The sequence below is a fragment of the Gorilla gorilla genome, chromosome 4 (genome assembly GCF_029281585.2).
Source record: "Gorilla gorilla gorilla isolate KB3781 chromosome 4, NHGRI_mGorGor1-v2.1_pri, whole genome shotgun sequence".
NCBI classification, from domain to species: domain Eukaryota; kingdom Metazoa; phylum Chordata; class Mammalia; order Primates; family Hominidae; genus Gorilla; species Gorilla gorilla.
Window position 1 is genome coordinate 51,944,750 of NC_073228.2, and position 15,096 is coordinate 51,959,845.

The 15,096-nt window shown below is 47.9% G+C and overlaps 1 long non-coding RNA gene across 1 annotated transcript; it reads right to left on the reverse strand.

Moving 5' to 3' along the window:
• Positions 1 to 2,295: 2,295 nt before the first annotated feature.
• Positions 2,296 to 13,179, reverse strand: LOC129533771 (uncharacterized). The gene is made up of 4 exons (XR_010133652.1): positions 13,075 to 13,179; positions 6,699 to 9,416; positions 5,641 to 5,831; positions 2,296 to 2,854 (listed from the first exon to the last, which is right to left on the reverse strand). It is a non-coding gene; the product is annotated as an uncharacterized lncRNA (long non-coding RNA).
• Between the last annotated feature and the right edge of the window lie 1,917 nt (positions 13,180 to 15,096).

Here is a 15,096-nt window from a genome sequence, read left to right on the forward strand (position 1 = left end):
GAGACCAGAAGTCCCAAATCAAGGTGTCGGCAGGATTCTGTTCCCTCCAAGGCTCTGGGAAAACTCCTTCCTTGCCTCTTCTAGATTCTGACGGGCGACTATCCGCCCTCGGCGCTTCTTGGCTTGCAGCTGCATCACACCAATCTTTCCTCTGTCATTGTGTGACATCCTCCCTGTGTCTCTGTTTCTGTCTCACGCTCGCTTTTTTTTTTTTTAACTTTAAGTTCATTTTTTTTTTTACTTTAAGATACATGTGCAGAACGTGCAAGTTTGTTACATAGGTATATATGTGCCATGGTGGTTTGCTGCATCTATGAACCTGTCACGTAGGTTTGAAGCCCCACATGCATTAGGTATTTGTCCTAATGCTCTCACTCCCCTTGCCCTTCAACCCCTGTCAGGCCCTGGTGTGTGATGTTCCCCTCCCTGTGTCCACGTGTTCTCATTGTTCAACTCCCACTTACGAGTGAGAACATGCGGTGTTTGGTTTTCTGTTCCTGTGTTAGTTTGCTGAGAATGATGGCTTCCAGCTTCATCCATGTCCCTGCAAAAGACATAAACTCATTCTTTTTTATGGCTGCAGTCTCTGTCTCTTTTTATAAAGGCACTAGCTATATTGGATTAGGACCCACCCTAATCGAGCATGGCCTCATCTTAACTTGATCATGTCTGCAAATACCCTATTTCCAAATAAGGTAACATTCATAGGTACCAGGGATTAGGTACCTATGACTTCTTTTTTTTTTTTTGAAACAGGATCTCACTCTGTCGCCCAGGCTAGAATGCGGTGGCATGATCTCAGCTCACTGGTTCAAGTGATTCTCCTGCCTTAGCCTCCTGAGTAGCTAGGATTATAGGCACCCACCACCATGCCCAACTAATTTTTGTATTTTTAGTAGAGACAGGGTTTCACCATGTCGGCCAGGCTGTTCTCGATCTCCTGACCTCAAGTCATCCACCTGCCTCAGCCTCCCAGGGTGCTGGGGATGACAGGTGTGAGCCACAGTGCCTGACCTGGGATTAGGACTTCAGTGTAGCTTTTGAGGGCGATACAATTCAACCCATCACAAGGGGAATGGGTAAATTAGGAACCAATACATGGAGGGATTCCATGACAGATTTTTGAGTGAAAAAAAAAAAAAAAACAGGAAGGTGCAAGAAAAAAAACACATGTGGCATGATTTCCTTTTCAATCTTTAAAAAAATAGCTATCTATGAGCCTTTATGTGTGATTACTACTTATGCACTAGTTCAAACAGCAAGTATTTCCTGGGCACCCACCAGGGATACAGCAGTGGGTAAGGCAGATGCCATCCCTGCCCTCCTAGAGCCTGCAGTTAAATATGCAGCTTAATGGAAGGACACACATCTACCCATTATTTCTTTTTCCAAGTGGGCTTGGAGGGGACAAGAGAAAGATTTTTTCCTTTCAATTTTTTTCTTTATTGCTTAAATTTTTATAACAAGCATGTTACTCATTTGTGACTTTTTAAAAAATGCTTAACTTTTTTTTTTAATCCAAAAGGCCAGCCCTTTGGAAGCCTCTTTGTTGTCTTCCCGAGAGCAATGGCTGGGACACAGCTGCAGTAGTGGCACCGCTGTGTGTGACTGCTGGACCCTGCAAGGTTTGCCCTGAGTGTGGATAACTGAGAAGAAGTAGGAATCTTCACAATCCAAATGACCACTTAGGAATATTTAATGGCTAAACAAGTGAAATATTTGTAATTGTCCACTTATTTGTGGTGTGTTTGATGTCTGTCTCTTCTATGAGACTCTAAACCCCAAATGGCAGGGGCCAGGTTTGTTTTGTACATCACAGAGCCAGCTGCCAGCACACACTCAACACATACTCAATAAAAAGGGGTCAAATAAATGAAAGAACACCGAAGCTTGGGATGGCCCTCATGGATCATCTAGTCTAACCTCCTCATTTTATATAATTGGTAAAATTGAAGCCCAGAGAAGTCAAGGGACAGAGTGAGTAAGTGGTAGCCAAGACTCAGAAGAGCCTTATCACTCTCAATCCAGGCTCTTACCTTCAAAAAGAAAATTTAAAAAAAATTTTTTAAACCCACATGATACACCTTTTATAGTAAGATCAAAAGACATACAAACAAGGATAGAGAAGTATTGTCTAATAATTATCAGAATTTTAAACCAGTGTTTTCATCTAACTTTGGCTTTTCCCGCTAGGGCTAAATATTCAACAGATGTTGGGGTTTGCGGGTGCTAGTTAATCACATCCCTCACTTCTCCGAGGTCTGATCCAATTGAGAAATAGTCACAGGAGACAAGTAGGGATTAAAATGTCAGCTTTATTGCTAGTCCAGATGGACTGGAGGATGTGGCTAAGACCCAAGGCCCAAATGAGCTTTCTGTGTCTTCTCCTCTGACTTGAACTCACTCACCCACTCGCGGCAGAGCAGCTGGACTATTGAAGTCCTCCCAAGCAAGGGCTGGACCCGCCCTGGTGCTCATTGCCTGGAGGAGGCAGGAGCAGAGAGAGAACATGCTGCTTGCAGTCACGTCAGTCCCAGAGAAAGAGCCAGGAACAGGCTGAGCCATGCACACTTGATACCCTTTTCCCAACGACACCAATCCAAGAGGTCCCTCCTCCTCTCACAAAGAGGAACCAGTGAAGATTGTACAGAGAAAATCGAAAAGTTTCTTCCCAATTCTTCCAAGAGGTTGTCAGTTCCTGTTTTATGGGCTGATAGGAGAATGGGGAGGGGAGATATTTGCCCCCTTAACAGAGCCTTCAATTCACTCAATACCTTTTCATAGAATCTGAAAACTTCTGTGTTACAAGAAGCAGCTCTGAGGTGAAAGATTGTATCAATTGAAAGTGAATTTGCTGCAAATAACAGAAAATTGAGATCAGTAACTTAAACTAAAAAGGGACATATTTTTCTAATGCAACAGGAAATTCAGAGCGGGGCAGATCTGGGCTGGGCATGCTCCATGATGGTGCCAGGGAGCAGGACTCCTGCCTTTCTGTTCCACCATCCTTAGAAAGTGGCTTTTGTCTTCACACTTTTAAGATTGCTCCTCCACGTCTAGGCATCCTGTCTACATTCCAGACAAGGCAGGGAGGACAAAGGGACAGCTAAGTCTGTCCCTTTTTATCAGGAAACTGATAGCTTTTCCAGAAACTCTATTCAGTAAATGTGTGTTTTCATCTCATGGGCCAAAACTGTGTCACTTGCCCCACTCTCTGAAAGGGAGTCCATGAAATTGAACTTTGAACTTGGCAAAATTGGATTCTTTTCAATAAAGGAAGAAGACTGGATATTGGGTAGCAGAATGACCTGCCATAAAAGGCACAAAATGGTGAAAGAAAATAGAAAATATTGTCCAAAAAGTGTTTTTTAAAAAAAGATGTGGACAATTGTTTTTGCAAACATTCAAGAAGGAGATTATTCCCTGTGCAAACACTTTCAGAGAATAAAAACGTAGAAAACTCAGTTCATCTTACAAAGCTAGCATAACCCTGATACCTAAACCCAATAACAGAAAACACACACTAAATAAACAAATTAATTAAAACTACATACCAAGCTAACTTATAAGCTGACAAAAATTCCATGCTTTTCTCATTCTTGGTTTCTCCTTTGTTTTACTGCTGCACATCCTCTATTGCTGTCTTTTTTTTCCAGGAGCATTACCACAAGGAGTCTATAGGAAGTAAACTTCCTTAGTCCTCATGTGTCTTAAAGTGTCTTTGATTTGCCCTCTTAACCAGTAGACAGTTTAGCTAGGTATTGAATTCTAAGTTGAAAATCTCTCTCTCAGAACTTGGAAGAGATTGCATCATTGTCTTTTGTCATCCAATGCTGCTAGTGAGAAGTCTGGTGCCTTTCTGATTTTCATTCCTTTATAGGTGATTTTTTTCTCTCTGGAAACTTTTAGCATCTTCTTATTTTCCCAAGTATTCTGAAATTTCTAAATCTTGTGTGTTTTTTTGCTGGGGGCTTGCTTGATGAATCCTGTTATTCTGAAGACTGGAGTGTTTTGTGTCTAAAAAATTCTGTTCAGTCATTTATTTGAAAATTCTCTCCCTTGATTTCTCTCTTCTCTCTGAAATCTTTATAAATCAAACGTGGACCTCCTGTATTAATTTTTTATGTCTCATATATTATCTAATAAAATTCTGTTTCTTTAACCTTTTGCTTTATTTTCTGAGAGATTACCTTGACCTTAACTTTCAACATTTCCAATGAATTTTAATTACATTTTTCTATGTCTGGGGCTTTTGTGTTCTCTAATTGTTTCTTTTTTCATATCACTACTCATGTTTTATAGATTCAGTGTCTTCTTGAATTCTTTTTTTAAGTTCTATTCTACGTATGAATTGTCTTTGTTTCCTCAGAGGTCTTATTTTCACTTTGTTTATCTTAGTCTCTCTATTTCATATTTCAGCCTTCCTCAAATAGCTTCTGGCTTACGGTTGTCCATTCATATTTAAGAATGAAGCAGTAGAGAACTTTCCTGGAAGCTCTGTGTACATGGATAAGAGGAGATGAATGGCAGGCTTTGTTTCCACGTAAACTGATCTTTATGCCTTGAGATTTCTAAATGTCAGCCTGCAATGTGCTTTGCTCTCAGATGCCACCTTAAAACCCAGCTATCCTAGTCTTCCTCAGGCAGTTTAATTTCTTTAAAGAAGAAATTAGGGGAAGGAGCAAAATGGGGGACAGAGCAAACATCTGCTGGCTGAACAGTTTGCATATAAGGGTCAGGGAATTTAACTGTTCCATTTTTAGACTTCCAATTAAGCTCCCCCTTTTCAGCCACATATCCCTTTCCCACCCTCCATTGCACCTAGCACATCCAAGTCCTGAGCTTCTCTGGGCCTCTGCTGGTGGGTCAGCTCCCTCTTTGGCTGCAAACCCAGCCATGTGCATTCCACACAGCAGCTTCCTCTGTCCTGCTTACTCAGTCATCATTCCCCATTGAACCACTTCTCCAGAAATTTGTTGGGATTTCTCTTGTCCACAGGTGCCCCCTCCCAATTCAAATTCTCCTTTGGAAGCATTGATATGTTTATTATTTATTACAAAGACATTTCTGGAAGAGGTAAAGATAAGCCCATGTGCATTTAGTCAGCCCTCTTGGATTGGAAGTCCCACCGACCTTGTAATGAAGGCTGGTGGGCATGGGTGTGTGCTTTTACATAGACAGACCTGAGCAGACTGTGCAGTCCTTCTAATCAATGACACATTTACAAGAAACTCAAAAATGTGCACAGAGATGGAAGGAAAGCTTTTTTTTGTTACATAACACATTTCAGTGTCTGTTGATTATAATATATTTTAAATATGAAACTAAAATTATACGTGTCCCTAAAGCACCTCCTCAGAACCCTAAAAATTTTGTAGAATATACTGGGAAAACCACTGGCATGATTAAAAAAAAAGAGCATGGAGTTTGGAGTCAAACAAACTTGATTCAAATCCTGGTTCAACCATCTGTTCTCTCCAAATGTTAGTTCCCACATCAGTACCTACCTTCTCAGATTGCTGTGAGGATTAAGTGAGACAATATATATGCAGAGCACCTAGCACAGAATCCAGTGATTAGTAGGTGCTCAATAAATGCTCATTGCTATTCCTCCTTCCCACTCCATACTAGACTACTCACCATGCCCCACCTCGTTCATGCTATTTCCACCTCCCCTCTTCTGTACTTCTTGGGTCTCTGCTTGTTCTTCAAGGTTCAAATCAAACATCCCCACATTCACAAAATCTTCTCCAGCCTTCCAGAAGAGTAACTGCTCTTTCTTCTGTGTCCCCGTGACACCTGTTCATACCTTTGCTGTAGTTCCAATCTCTCTGCAACAAAGAGAGCTTTGCACACACCTGTCCCTCTGGTAGAGAGGGATTCTTTAAAGGGAGTGTCCTGATCTAATTCCTCATATTTCCCCTGCACCCAGTCCTATAGCTAGCACACAGTGGGCAATCAATAAGTATTGGAGTCTAATTGAGTTGCAGCAAGCTGAACTGGATTATGAAGATCCCAAACCCACTGCCAGGCAGAGATATGAAAGCCAAGCTATCATGGCCAGGTGCGGTGGCTCATGCCTGTGATCCCAGCACTCTGGGAGGCCGAGGTAGGTGGATCACTTGAGGTCAGGAGTTTGAGACCAGCCTGGCCAACATAGTGAAACCCCATCTCTACTAAAAATACAAAAATTAGCTGGGCATGGTGGCATGCACCTGTAATCCCAGCTACTTGGGAGGCTGAGGCAGGAGAAATCACTTGAGCCCGGGAGGGGGAGGTTGCAGTGAGCTGAGATCGCACCACTGCAATCCAGCCTGGGCGACAGGGTAAGACCCTGTCTCAAAAAAAAAAATAAAGAAGAAAGAAAAAGAGAAAGAGGAAGGTAGGAAGGAAGGAAGGAAGGAAGAAAGGGAGGGAGGGAAAGGGAAGGGAGAGAGGGAGGGAGGGAGGAAGAAAGGAAGCCAAACTATGACCCAGACAGACAGATTCTAACTTGTCCACAACGCAAACACTTTGTTCCTTTCTTGCAGGAGCTTCTGAGCTGTTGTCATGACCTCTGTAGCCAACCCTGTCACTTTGCCAAACACAAGTAAACACGTTCCACCCCACGAGACAGATCCTTGGTTTGGCTTGGCCCTTGCCCCACCCCATGAGACACAGTCAGAGGAAGAAAGACAGTTAGACCAGACAGAGCTCACCTGGAATTCTGAGAACCCACTGGGTGGGGATGGAATTTTTCATTCTCTAGAATGACGTTTAGCTCTGGGGCAGGGCTGGGGCAGGATGCTTTCTCTGTTCTTCTCTTTACCGCCTTGGGCAGCACAAGTCAGAAGAAAACACCTCAGGCCTTGAGCTCTGCCTTCTTCCTCCCTCTACCTTCGCCTCCCACCCAGGCAGAGTTAGGCCCATTAGTCAGACAAATATGGAGCTAAGACACAGTCTGTGAGCAGGATCCTGTTCTCAGGCCTCGAGCAGAGCCAAAAGGAGGAAAAGCATCACCCACACTGGGAGTCGCAGGTCTAATGAAGAAAGCAGGACAGGAAGAATCCCTGTCCTCAAGGAGCTTCTCATCTAATATGGCGGGGGGTGGGAGGGCAGGGAAACAAAATAGAGTCCCAGGCTTCAAGTCACTCCCAGGCTGATGTGACCCAACCCACACTCAGGAAATACCCAGTCCAATATGGGAGACAGTACACGTGCACACAAGTGTCGTCCAAATTGAGAGGATACAGCACCAGTCACTGTGCCTACTGTGTCCCTACTGTGTGCTAAGCATGTTACGTAGGGGTATCACTTATAAGGCCGTCATGCAAATGGTCCAGTCTCAAAGCTGTGTTATCATCAAGGATGGCAACCAGGCTGGGCGCAGTAGCTCATGCCTGTAATCCCAGCACTTTGGGAGGCTAAGGCAGGAAGATCACTTGAAGCCAGGAGTTTGAGACCACACTGGGCAATATAACAAGACCCTGTCGCTACAAAAAAAAATTGGCTGCAGTGAGCTATGATCTCACCACTGCGTCACTCCAGCCTAGGCGACAGAGCAAGATCCCATCTCAAAGGAAAAAAAAAAGAGACAGAGAGGGAGAGGAGAGAGAGAATAGCAACCAAAAAATCATAATTTCCCAATAACTCTGTTTACTTGAATTTCTTAAACTTGACTACAAAGATTCATGGATCATAGCGATGCTTCTCAAATCTCCTTTCTCCCACCCACTCTCTTCCCTCACCCATTACAGCTGCTCAAACCTCCCTCCTCCCTCAGTCTTGCTGCTAATCCTTCTTCCCTCTCTCTCTCTCCTCCCAGTTCTATATCGCCTATGCCTAAGGACTATTCCAATAAATCCGCACCTTTCTTAGAGGGTTAAGGGAGGTGTGCACACACACACACACACACACACACACACACACACACACAATTCAAATAGGCCAAGTCAGGATTTTCTCTGATGAGCAGAGAGAAGGGAGAGACTGGGGTGGAACACTCAACCCCCACCCCCCACCCCCCATGGCTTTCCTCCTGCCAGACACACATTATCTCACTTGATCCTCACAACCACCATATAAGGTTGATGCTATTATCCTTATTCTACCTATGAAAAAACTGAGATTAGCAAGTAATGCTTGACCCAGGCCATGCCATTAGTTAGCAGTGGAGCAGGGACTTGAACCCATGTCTGCCGAAAGGACAAATATCCTTGTTCCTGGCAGGGTGTCCAGAGTGAAGGAGTTGGGTGACTCAGGGCTTGGAGAGAGTGCTTTGTGGAAAGCAATCTTCAGGGTGTGGTGAATTCTTCTTCAATACCTCAGGATATGTATGTGTTTGTGTCTGTGTGCGTCTGGGGATGGGGGTGACCTGACCACAGGGAGTTCTTCTCAGCCGTGCTCCACTTCCTACAGAGTGGGAGGACATTCCCTGTGGAGCCAGTCATCCTGGGGCAGCTCAGGGAGGACTGCAAGGGCACCCTCCACAGCGGGGAGGATACATGGGGACTCTCCCTGGGGGTCAGAGTGGAGCAGGGAACTCCAGAAGCCCGAAGGCAGGAGACTCCTGGGGGCCAGGCTGAGAGTATGATTCGCTCATGGCATCTTGTTACAGGAACAGGAAGCTTCTGTCTCCTTAGAGCCTCCCTTCAGCAACATGAAGCTGGAAGGGCAGAGCGTGGCCCCATTTTACAAGTAAGAAAACTGAGTCCCAAAGCAGTTCCTCCACTGTAGAGGAGACAGGGCTAGGCCTCAACACAGACCCTCTGACATCCCGCCACGCCCCACACACAGCCTAGGCTGCCAGGAGGACTCCACAGCCCTGCATCCCACCTCCACTTCCCCCGGCCCATCCAAAACAGTGCCTCCTCTCCTTCCTGAGGCCACCAAGCAACTCTTGTCCCTGGACTTTGAGTCCTTCGGGCAGACCCAGAGGAACCTGTCCTGCCCGCTGTGTCCTGCTGGGGTCTGGCAGGAGAAGACACTGTGTGAATGGAGGGATGCAGGCGGCAACAGACAGGCTGGGGTAAGAGAGGGAGTGCTAGGCAGGAGGCCTCGTGACCTCTTCCCGCTCCACCACAAACCAGTACCCTGGGTGGTCTTGGGGAAGCCGCCCTCCCTCTCTTCCTCTCCCTCCTTCATTGCATAGGAGGGGGTGGGGACACATCAGGCTGCATAGAACCCAGATGTGGGGGGTGCAGGAGGATGGAGAGGGCTGGACGGCTAGGGCACTGACCCCCTCCCTCAGTGCCCACCTCCACCAGCACCCCCTCCAACTGGATTAGCCTTGACCTACCTGTTGTATTAGTCTGCACTTACTGGTAAGCTTCTGTTTGAAGAAAGGATTCTGGCATCCACCTTCTTTCTTACAAATACCTCTGTATGGCGTCTGTTCATAATCCTGTTCTGTTGATTGTTATTAAATAAGGATTTTCCTGTACATTTAGGAGGAGGTTCCAGAGTAAGGGGTGGGAATGGGCTGGGGGATTCACTGCTTCACTACTCCTGGATCCCCCCACCCTGCTATTGGTACTGGAAGTATTCAACACGTGGCTTCCCTTTGAGACCGCCTCCATGGGACACCTCCCCTGACCCTCACCCCCCAAATATGTAAACCTTCTGAGCTTGTTGCCTATTTTACCCCAGTGGTTCTGCCCAATTTGTTTTTTTGTTTTTTTGGTTTTTTCTTCAATATGGAGTCTCACTCTGTTGCCCAGGCTGGAGTGCAGTGGTGCCCTCTCGGCTCACTGCAACCTCTGCCTCCTGGATTCAAGTGATTCTCCTGCCTCAGCCTCCCAAGTAGCTGGGATTACAGGTGCATGCCACCACACCTGGCTAATTTTTGCATTTTTAGTAGAGACGGGTTTTCGCCATGTCGGCCAGGCTGGTCTCGAACTCCTGACCTCAGGTGATCTGCCCACCTCGGCCTCCCACAGTGCTGGGATTACAGGCGTGAGCCATCACACCCGGCCGCTTCTGACCAGTTTGGATGCGACTCTCAAGAGCTTGTTCCTCAGTCCTTCCAGAAGGGAGTGTGTATGGGATATTTCTGAGGCCCTCAAAGGCACAGGCTGCCCCCAGTGCCCTCCGATCTTCCCATAGCCCCTCCTGCTTCCCTGGGTCTCAGTTGGTCTTTTTGCTTCACCCACACCTTGAAGCCTGTGGAGCTGCTCCCAGCTGTCGAGGACTCCACTTAGAATGCCTGTTAGAGATCAACCGTTTTTCTCTTCCCCTAAACTCTGCTGCCTCCTTTAAAGCTCTACAGTTCCATGCTACACCATCCAAAGTCTGAGAGTGCTGGGATGCAGGGGGCAGGTGGGGGAAGCAGGCGTCCTATTCTCCCAAGAGCCCCTTGATGTGATCTTAGGAGGCTGGGTGGACACCAAAGTGTAGTGAGACCAGAGCAAGGAAAGGCTCCTGCTTCAGGTCCCAGCTCACATTGGAGAGGGTCCTCCCCTTGGCAGGAAAGCAGGGACTGGAGCAGGTGACTGTGAGCTCCCAGCCCTGGGGACCAACCATGGGGCTGCCCCAGATGCCCTGGTGCTGGTCAGCAGAGTCTCTTTCCAACTGAACTTCTGCTGACTAGAAGGCAGCTCTTACCCTCTCTGTGCAGTTCTGCTGCAGGTCTATAAAGCAGACCCAGGAGCCCAGGCACGGGGCAGAGGAGGGAGCCAGACGCTGTCAGGAGACAGCACTGCTGTCAGTGCCCTCGGGAGTCAGGAAAGCCAGGCTGGAGAGCACAAGCTGACCTCCATGAGCCCCCAGCAGTCCCTTAAACCCGGCCCCATTTCCAGTCACAGCAGAGAGTACGACCTGGGGCTCTTTGGATGAAATGGACAGAGTGGGCTCTGATGGGGAAGCACCCTCAGGGACTATGTATACTCCCCACAGCCAGGGCGTGAAGCCCTCTAGACAGTCCTCAGCAGCAGGAAAGTAGGTGGGGAGGCAGCTGGAGCCCCACAAACCCACCCCACAACCTGCCACTCCATATAACAGGAGGATCCCTCAGAGCCCTTTGAGGGGCAGAAGGGTGGCGGGAGGGTGGTTGGCAACAAGCATGTGGGTGAGAAACCCTCCTCAAGGCCTTGGAGGAGCCCTAATCGCCAAGCAAAGAAACATCCCTGCCCTGCCCTCAGGGAGCTCCCACTCCAAGGGGGAGACCCAGGCCCTACTTGGGGATGGGGATGCAGGGATAGGGGTGGGGGCTCAGGCTTGCTCACTGAGACACCCCAGGGAAGGGCGCAGGCCTGCAGGTGGAGGGCGGAGACTCCATGAGTAATCAGGTTTACAGAGGAATGCACTTCCAAGGAAAATGAGTCAGAGGCAGGAAGAGGAGAGTGAGAGCCCAGTCTGGATGCCACCCTCACCTGACCTACAAGGCTTGCTGCCCCAGGCACTTGGGGAGACCCCTGTTCCCTCTCACACTCTCAGCCCTACTATAGGCCCCGGTGAAATGCAGGGAAGATCCCTGTAGCCAAAAGTCCTATAAATGATGGTGAGGAGTCAGGAAGGAGACCCTAATGAATCCTCTCCCAGCACCCCGTTTTCTCTTCTGCCTGGAACTCAAACAGTATTTGCAGGAAAGCACCCACTGAAGGTGCTCCTTCTTCCTCTGGGCATGCACTCCAGGAGGCATGCTTGCTATTTGAACTTCCCTGAGCACTTTGCATTTTCAGCCTGGCCAATCTGCCTCCAACTTGCACTCCCAGAAAGACTGAGAGCTGCCTAAAGGCAGAACCCAGCCTGGCTCTCTGGTCCTTAGAGTCATGGTATTTAAAACTGTTGAATGGACAAATTCAACTCTACTGTATTGGACTATATTGGACTGTACTTACTGAGTACTGTATTTCTCAAAGCCAGTCATGTGCCTGTATCTCCACCACCATCACCCTAGGCTCCTGCTCTCTGCACTTGATCAGCTCCCCAACCCTTTAGCCATACCACACCCAGAGGATCTTGCAAAACACAATGTCTTGGGAGGATTGCTGGATCCCAGGAGGTCAAGGCTACAGTGAGCTATGATCGTGCCACTGCACTCCAGCATGGGTGACAGAGCAAGACCTTGTCTCAAAAATAAACCAAAACAGGGCCGGGCACTGTGGCTCACTGCTGTAATCCCAGCACTTTAGGAGGCCGAGATGGGCAGATCACGAGGTCAGGAGATTGAGACGATCCTGGCTAACAGGGTGAAGCCCCGTCTCTACTAAAAATACAAAAAAATTAGCTGGGTATGGTGGCATGTGCCTGTAGTCCCAGCTACTCAGGAGGCTGAGGCAGGAGAATTCTTGAACCCGGGAGGTGGAGATTGCAGTGAGCTGAGATAGCACCACTGCACTCCAGCCTGGGCGACAGAGCGAGACCCTGTCTCAAGAATAAATAAATAAAAATAAAAATAGATAAACAAAAACAAATAAAAAAATAAACACAATGTCATCACGCTTCTACAAATGTTCTGTTGCTTCCCACCGTTCTCAAGGTAAATCCAAAACCTCTAAGCTGGTGCACTGGGGCTGGCCCCTAGGTGCCTCTCTGGCCTCCTTGTAAATCCTTCTGTCTTTGTCCACCAGCTGCACTGAGTTTTCTTCAGCTCCTCAACAGGACCGCTTTCACTCACTCCTACCCCAGGACCTTTGCACCTGCAGTCTCTTCCATCTGCAAGTTCTTTCTCTCTCCTTTACCCTTTTTGCCTGGCTAGCTTCTATTGTATTCAGATCTTGGATTAATTGAGGCAGCGCTCTATGATCCCCTATAGGCATGTCCCTTGTTACACATTCTCAAGGCAACCTTGACTTTTCCTTCATAGCCTCTTTCACAGTCCGTAATTAGACATCTGCATGGTTATTTCATCAATGTCTACCCTCCATCCTCATCCCCCATCCTGTCCAAAAGACCATCAACAGGATGTGGACCGATGCCCAGGCCCAGCCCTAGCACCTGCCCCCCAGGAGGCTGGAATCAGAAGGACACGCCTGACCCAGAAAGGCCCCACACCCCAGGAGCCTGAGATCTGGGAAGTACTTGGCCCAAAAGGGCAGCCCCACCCTGTGCTGCCAAAGTTGCAAGAGGAAGAACTGGGGCTCTGGGTATACTTACCTGGAAAGAGAAAGCTGAGGAATGTTTGGAGACAGAGATAAGATGGCCAGAAAGCAGGAAATGAGCTGCAGATAGCTGTTGGCTGAGGCACGGCAGTTTAGAATTAAGGCTGCAGATCAAAGCCACAGGAAGTGGGCTGGTATTTTTCGGTAACAGCAAAATCTGATAGAAGCCACACTTTCCTGTCTGGGTGGGGCAGGCAATTCATTCACTCATTCATACATATTTGTTCCTATCATATGGTCATTCAACAAATATTGATTGAGCACCTTTCTGGGTGCCAGACACTGTGCAGTGCCCTGGGGGACAGCAGTGAGTACAAGTGAATTAAGTCCCTACTCTCCTGAATTTGCAGGCATCTATCTTGTTGTCTAGACCTTTTTCCCAACTGCCAGCCTATAGTCCATTTAGTGAGTCACAGCCAGCATTTTTTTAAATGCAATACAGAATGGGATAGAAAATATCAGTGTAGCCCAAGCAGTGAGGATAAGCATTCAGTTATACATGTATTACGTGAACTGGGTCCTGGCATAAAATGTATTTCTTCCTGTGGTTCATAATCAGAAAAGTTTGAGAAACATCATTCTAAGCATTATTTAAATAATTCCAAGGCCAGGCATGGTGGCTCACACCTGTAATCCCAGCACTTTGGGAGGCCGAGGCAGGTGGATCACCTGAGGTCAGTAGTACGAGGCAAGCCTGACCAACATGGTGAAACCCCATCTCTACTAAAAATACAAAAAAAAATTAGCCGGGCGTGGTGGTGCATGCCAGTAATCCCAGCTACTCAGGAGGCTGAGGTAGGAGAATCGCTTGAACCCAGGAGGCGGAAGTTGCAGTGAGCCGAGATCGCGCCACTGCATTCCAGCCTGGGCAACAAGAGTGAAACTCCGTCTCAAAAAAAAAAAAATTCATAACCGAAGTCAATGATAGGGAGCATGAAGAAATACACAGAGTGCTACAGGAGGTTAGAACAGTAGGGCCCCAACTGGTCTGGGCTGGGGACGGTGGTCAGGGACATCTTTGCTGCAGAGAGGATGCCTGAGTGAGAAGGGGGTGGGGAGGGGGAAATGGAGGAGTGCTAAGGGAAGGATGGGGGAGGAGGTGTGAACTAGTACTGTGTCAAGAGGATGGCTTGGCAAAGGAGCAGTCAGGCAGAGACCGGCATGTGCCACACGCGCCATCGGGGAGGAAAGCACACGGAAAATTGAAGAGGAAGAGAAGGAGAGACCTGAGTGACTGCAGTTCAGAGGGTAGAGGGGAGGGTGGCGGGACGTGGAGGTGGAGAGGTGGGAAGGAGCCTTGTGAAGCTTATTGAACAGTTGGGTCTCGATCCTAAAAGCAATGAGAAGCCACTGGTGGGTTTATTCATTCATATATCCAACAACCGCTTGCTGAGGAATCCCTTCCCCTGGCATCCTGGTGCTGGAGACACAGAGATGAAAACACCCTGAAGCCACTTCCAGGCCAGTTGAGAGTCAAGACATGCTGGAAACATGAAGAAGCAATCAAGAGAGGAAGCAGTCAATGCAGACGCACATCCTACTGAAGGAAACCAGTGTTTTAGAACGGGTTCCCCAGAAGCAGACTCTGAGACAAGGATGAGCATGAGATTCATTGACTTGGCAGGTGATCCCAGGAAGCACTGTAGGGAAATGGAAGAGTGACACAGAAAGGGGGAGGAAGCCAATGGAGGAGGACTGACAAGCACCTGTGGGCAACTGGGAACTCAAACGCAATCCCACTGGAAGCCCCTGGGAGATGGCAGAACACACCTACAGGAGGTGAAGATGGTTTTCATCATCCAGTTCGCATCTGTCACTGGCTGAAGGCTGCTCCTGGGGTCATCAACTCCACAGCACTTCTAACCTGTCCCATGCACAGGACAGACAGCCTGCTTCTGTCTGCAGAGAAGGCCTCTGGCAGAACTGCAGGGATGCAGGCAGAAGCCTCAGCATGCAGGGGAAGGGCGAATGCCAACGGTGGATGCACAGGGCACCAAAGTCATCCTGTGCAGCTTCC